This window comes from Apteryx rowi, unplaced genomic scaffold, assembly GCF_003343035.1.
Source record: "Apteryx rowi isolate R43461 unplaced genomic scaffold, aptRow1 scaffold_220, whole genome shotgun sequence".
Lineage (NCBI taxonomy): Eukaryota > Metazoa > Chordata > Aves > Apterygiformes > Apterygidae > Apteryx > Apteryx rowi.
In genome coordinates this window covers 417780-423779 of record NW_020448531.1, presented here as the reverse complement: position 1 = coordinate 423779, position 6000 = coordinate 417780, and the positions used below count along the sequence as shown (strand labels likewise).

Below are 6000 nucleotides of genomic sequence, written 5' to 3'. Positions count from 1 at the left end.
CCCCCCGGTATTCGACAATGTTGCGTATACAGTACGTGAAATCGCAATTTTGATAGTACAAGCCTAGAGCAAGCGAGAGCGGTTTCTTTGCACGGATGCTGGAGGAATTATTTTGGAAAAAGTCATAGTCAATACACAAAGTGCCTCCACTCAGCTGATGTGCATTTACAGTGTGACCATGCTTGAACTTGAAATAATGAAAAAAAGGTGTGCTCTACAGAATGGCCAAGTTAATTTCGGCATTTATGAAAGTGAATAAACAGCACACAATCCAGGCGGAGCGCCAGGAGCACYGAGAGCTTTCGCATGGCTCGGGCAGTCCACCTCGGCTGACGTGCAGCAGCCTCGCCAAAGCCCCGCTCAGCCTCAGACAAAGTGCTCTGAAAACACACGGCTTTTAACTGCAAAACCTACCTCCATTTAAGTATCGCTGTTGACAATGAGGCAACGCAACAATTGTTTCTCTCTGAACCAGGGATCRGACAATCTGGCCAGGAATCACAAGCCTTATTACTATTAACCTGACGCAAACCCATCTGAACCCAGGACTGAAACAAAGGGCTGCCCAGCGTGCTACTGCTCAGCTTATCGAGACTGAGATTTGCCATTAATCACCGTGGCTTTCTTGATCAGYGCTGTGAAGCAGGCCTGCTTATTCGGCAGGCAACTTGCATAAAAAACAAACAAACAAAAATCCCCACCTGATCTGGGTTCCTGTTCCAAGATCTTCATATTCTCCCATCTAGCACAGATGGGAAGCAACAACCCCCAAAGTCGGCGCTGATCGCAGGGCAACAGTGGCCGGTGGCCACAGCACTTCAAAAACTTAGGCTCCAAGTTTTGAGAACATTTACTAGACGCTTGCTTTCTTTTTTTTGCCCCTGTTTTGGGGGAGGATAGGGAAAAAGCTGTATTCTGAACTATACCCAGGTTATTTTGTAATGCACCGTACAGGGCAGCCAGGAGGTTCTAGAATTGTGCAGTTACTGCTCAATCTTTCTAGCACACAGTAACATCAGAAGCAACAGAGACGATCTACATCTTGTATCGGCAGCAAGTTTTCTTTAAAAATTAATACGGAGTCAAAAATCCTACCAGTAATGTAAAAACAGTTAATGAATAAAGATCTGAACGCTTTAACGGGCATCTCTGTTTTCTAACTAGCCCAGACAGCTAATCTCAAGGAATGATGGAGCCAGGCAGATGTCCAGCACTACATTCAGACTTTCTCCAGCGGCAAACCCTTCTTGGGCAACTCCTCACAAAGGTCGGACCAAACAGATTAACAGCCCTTACAGAAACGCAGGATGTACCTCTCAGTGAAACCCTTTACCATTATATATTCTGTTGGACACCAACAGCCCAACAGCAAATAGCTTTTTTTGATAATCAAACCTCGCAGCTTCTACTTGCCTGGAAAGGAACCTGTTTAGGTTCCTTCATCTCTAGGTTTAGACCGCTGAGCCGACACAAGGCCAGGAATTTGGAACTCTGCATCACCTGCGAGCAGTTAATAAACTTTAAATCCTTTTATTTTTGCAGCATTATCTTGCACCCTGCAATTCCTTCACAAAGTAGGAGCTGCCATTTGTTCTTGCAATGTCACGATCGCTCCCTTATCAGATACTGACAACTTAAACTTTTACTTGGAAACGGCTTCACCTTCCTTGTGCATTCAACACTCGCACAGCCAAAAGGCGACATCTCACAAGGTCAGTTTTCCTTCCAGTTATGGCGCTGCTGCTATGACAACTTTTGCAGACTAAAATTCAATCCAAGTTTTTGTTAACAATCTGCAGTATTTTGCCACAACAGTGTAGTCTGGAGAGTTGTGTGGGGACAGTAACTGCTAGATAGACCATTATTTGTAGCACAAGTGAAACGCTACGTTCAAGATCTACGTTACCAGAAAGACCTTGGGACTAGATTGCACTAAGATTTTACAACTAAACCTGAAGATTATTGCAAGTGCAGGCTCAAGGTTTATATATACACACTAATATAGAGATCTGGTTGCACAGTTCCCCTGCCACCACAATGTTAAGTCATATTTATTATAGATGAGCCTTAAATGAYGCCCCCTAGAATAGCTGTTTTAACTCTTTCAGGAAACAGTACTGGAAAACAGTTTGTTAACATGCCTGCATATATGGAGAAGCCTAAAAGAAAATTTAATGCAGTATAATAGTATGGAGGAAAAGGGAGGAGAAGACAGACAAAATGAGTAGGATTTCTTAAAAGACACTTCTGCCTCTTCTTTTCAGGAAAGGAGATGAAAACTGGTAACATCAGAAATTTTTATGGGAATCGCGAGTTACTGGGCCCCATCCGCAAGTCAGAGTGCAGCACGAAGCAGATACACAGTTCAGACAAGTCCCCGCAGGATCTACTTCACTTAGCATTACCCACAGCGGGCTGTAGAGCACATCCCAAAACAGCTTGAACTGCAGACCTGTAGGACAAGATTAAAACCAAAAGCTCCGTAAGCGTGCCACGGGAAGACAGGAGGAGCAGGAGGGCACCTGCCCAGTCTAGCACCAGCACCGAGAGTGTCTTTATTATGGAGCTTCTAGAAGGAAGTGAGCTGCTATTTGCACAACCAGAGGGGGAAAAAAGAACCCCAAACTGCCCTGGGAAGAAAGTTCCCTCCTGATGGCAAATCTGGCAATTTGCTTAATCCTCAGCGTGTGAGGAGAACATGCCAGTCAATCACACGAGACTTCACCACCCCTGTTAAATAGCACCTTACCAGTACTCTGTGACCCATCCTTAGTGCTTACAGAGATTCCTCCCTCCGCAGGCAACCAGACTAATAATTCCTGAAGCAGAACATTGCTTATACTTGGATTTCACAGGCAGAAGAGGAGGAACGTATCCATATGCTCAAAGCCTGTATTCTCTACTGTGTTTGAATGCCTGTTGGATTTATTGAGATCACACACCTTCAACCACTTGATTCCACTAGATGAGAATAAATCATCTGGATGTTTCAAAATACCTAGGTTAGGAATTCATCAGATAAGTATAACAGAACACTTCTGAAGTTATGTTATTTCCCAAACCCTCACTTCTCCTCCTCAAACATTTATAACCCAGAGTATAGACTTCTGACGCTCATTAGTGACAACAGAAGCTGATCGACATGAACAGCAAACAGGTTTGGTTCAACACATTCTGCACGATACCTTTGATTTTACAGATGGAGGAGAAAGTAAGGATTACACAGTAAATTTTAAATTTTATGGAAGGTTCTGCTTTTTATTATGAGGAACGACACAGCTCAGGGTGAAGTGCCTGGGATCTAAACAGCCAATACCCTGTCTAAAGTGCTATCACTGTAACAGATTAACTACTATGATCAATTTAAAAGGGAGTTTAGTATATGATATAAAATGCAGTGAACTTCTTGGACTGCAGGCCACAGGGTCATACTATCACACTCAGCTACTTTAAAGTCTTGTCAAAAAAATCACCCAGACTGATTCGCTGCCCTTTAAGTATAAGGACAACAAAAGAAAACCCCAAATCTTCTGCGAGTTCATAACCTATTCACGCTACCCTGTTAAATATTATGGACACCTGTGATTTCACCTATATGCTTTCCATTTGGAAAAGCATCAAAAGAGATCTCTTGCTGTCTTCCAAATGTTCCTTTCCAAACCCTTCCTCCCTCAAAAGAGCAGAGCAGCAAGAACAAAGAGACAAACCTGGTTTGGTTCAGCTAGTGTCTTTTCCAACACGGATGTGTATGACAGACTCTTGTCACATACTGCCCAGAACGCCTCCCACTTGCAAAGATGGCAAAGGATTGGGAGATCCTGGAACAATTATCTGCTTGCTTTCTTTTGCCACTGTAGGGAAAAGTTACAGAACAGGAAAAATTCAATAAGTTCCAGCTTAAGACTTGGGAAATTAATTGCTTTGTGATGATTTTCCAGATGTGTAGTCCAGCCTGGAATAAATCAGAACAACTGCAGAAGTCACATCTGGCTTACCTACCACTATCTGTTTAGAGCACACAACCAGGTAACAGAGGCAGCACCCAAAACAGTTTTCAGAATACCACCGAGCAAACGCAGAGAACACTGACACAGTGCTCACAGACAAAAACACAATTAAAAAGAGTACGTTTGGCTTGCAATTTGTAATGAACACTTCCACTTTTCCTTACATCACACATTCAAAATAGTTCCTATCACCTCCTCTCTCCTCTCCCATTCATGAATTATGACTTCTTTACACAAACTGCAGGTGATTCCATCACAGAAAAGTAGTTAGGTATACTCTTCTAGTGCAACTTAGTAGCTTGAAATAAAATGGATTAGAGGTAGAATTATATTCTGACTCTGCTAGAATCCATTAACATTTCTGGTGAGCAGCAGCAGCAGATACTGGTTCAATACAGACCATCTATAGAAGGTTTTGAGTCTGACAACAGCCACACACTGAACAATCCAGCAACGTGCTATTTGCTTTTCTGGGTAGCCAAAAACAAAGATCAACAATCCTCTTCCCCAGCCTAATCTGGAAACTTTTACAGTGAAAGGAAAAGGAAAAAAAAAAAAAGAAGAAAAAAAAAGGCAAGTTTACCAAAGAGGAGATGTGGAGGCTAAGACATGTTCAAGTTAACGCCTCGCAGTGAAAAATATTAATAGACCACTTCAGATATTTTCTAAGCGTAACTGATCAAAATTAAGTTACCGACTTTGAACAGTCGCTCCCATTCAGCGCATCAGACTCGGATGCACGAACTAGACAGGCCTCCTGCAAGGGCAGCCAATGCAGGCAGCAGCACGCGGAGTTACCTTGGATCCTCCGCACCCCCTCCCCACGATGCCTAGAAATTCCATTTCTCTTCGCAGGATGCAAGAAGTTGCAATGACAAGGCATTGTTTCAACCAAGCCTAATTTTTTGTTCTGCCGTAAGTATTTTTTCTTCTTTTTATATGCACACTGTTATCTAAGCCAGAAGTGAGATGTGCTGGAAAAGGTCATATTAAAGTTTTATATATAAACATGGGTGTGTATGGTGCACACACGTGTGTGTACATATTAATATGTGCACACACACACACACACACACACACACACACACACACACAGAGGAGTTCCTGTCCTTGCCATGTAGATTTTTAGGAGAAACTTTGTCTTTCTAAAGTAAGAACTGGCTGTTTTTTAAAGAATAAATTAACTCAACTGTAGTAGGATAAGAACACTGGTTATTTTGTGGGTTGAAAAAAAAAAAATCCCACAGCTGAATTCAACTGGACAACCAAAAATCCATTCCTTTTTCTATTAATGCAATAAGAAGAATGATAGCAGCCAGAGGTAGGTTGATTAGTTTTCTACGTTAGCCATTATTTCCATACCATAAGACTTAAATAGGAAGAATTAAAATGCTGAAGTTTTCCTTCAGTTGAAATGACAGGGACAGAATAACTGCTTAGCAGCCAATTTGCTGCTCTCACCAGAAATCCCTGGGAAAGCAGTCCCCACCAGGCAGGAGGCACGTCCCAGCCCCTGGGTGGCTGAGAGGCACCGCAGCCCACGAAGGGTTAAGCCCTGCCATTTTGGTGCCATTCACTGATATGTCCATTAAGGGTGTTACATAACAAAATGGCAGACCTTAACCCTTCCCGTGCCGCGCTCCCACGGTGCTGAGCTGGATGTGAGCACACCAGCCCCGCCAGGAAACCACAGCACCTTTTGGGCTGTGAGGGTTTTTTTTTGTTATTTTTTCCTTCCCCCCCCCACCATAAGCTTTGAGGGGAAGAATAAGGGATCTTGTTTAGGATTGCTAAATACTTGCAATTAAAAGCAGAAAGAGCCCACAAAAGTTTCATCTTTGTCACCTATGACACATATTTAAAGACAGCAGAGAAGAAAGTTCTCTGCTAGGGAGGCGACAGCAGTGAGCACTTGCAGGCAGCACATGAATGATCCACCAGCAGATTTCAGCAGAAAAACATCACAGGGACACCAGCCCCGATGAATTTCTAA

At 43.0% G+C, this 6000-nt stretch overlaps 1 protein-coding gene across 4 annotated transcripts in view; it reads right to left on the bottom strand.

The window, feature by feature from the left end:
- GATAD2A (GATA zinc finger domain containing 2A) overlaps nt 1-6000 on the bottom strand; it is a 55359-nt gene that overhangs the window by 27211 nt on the left and 22148 nt on the right. Inside the window, exon 3 of one of the 4 annotated variants that reach the window (XM_026064797.1) lies at nt 3708-3851. The exons of the other annotated variants lie outside the window; for them this stretch is intronic. The gene's annotated coding sequence lies outside the window, so the exon portion shown is untranslated. The remainder of the gene's footprint in view (nt 1-3707; nt 3852-6000) is intronic. 4 annotated transcript variants of the gene reach the window in all.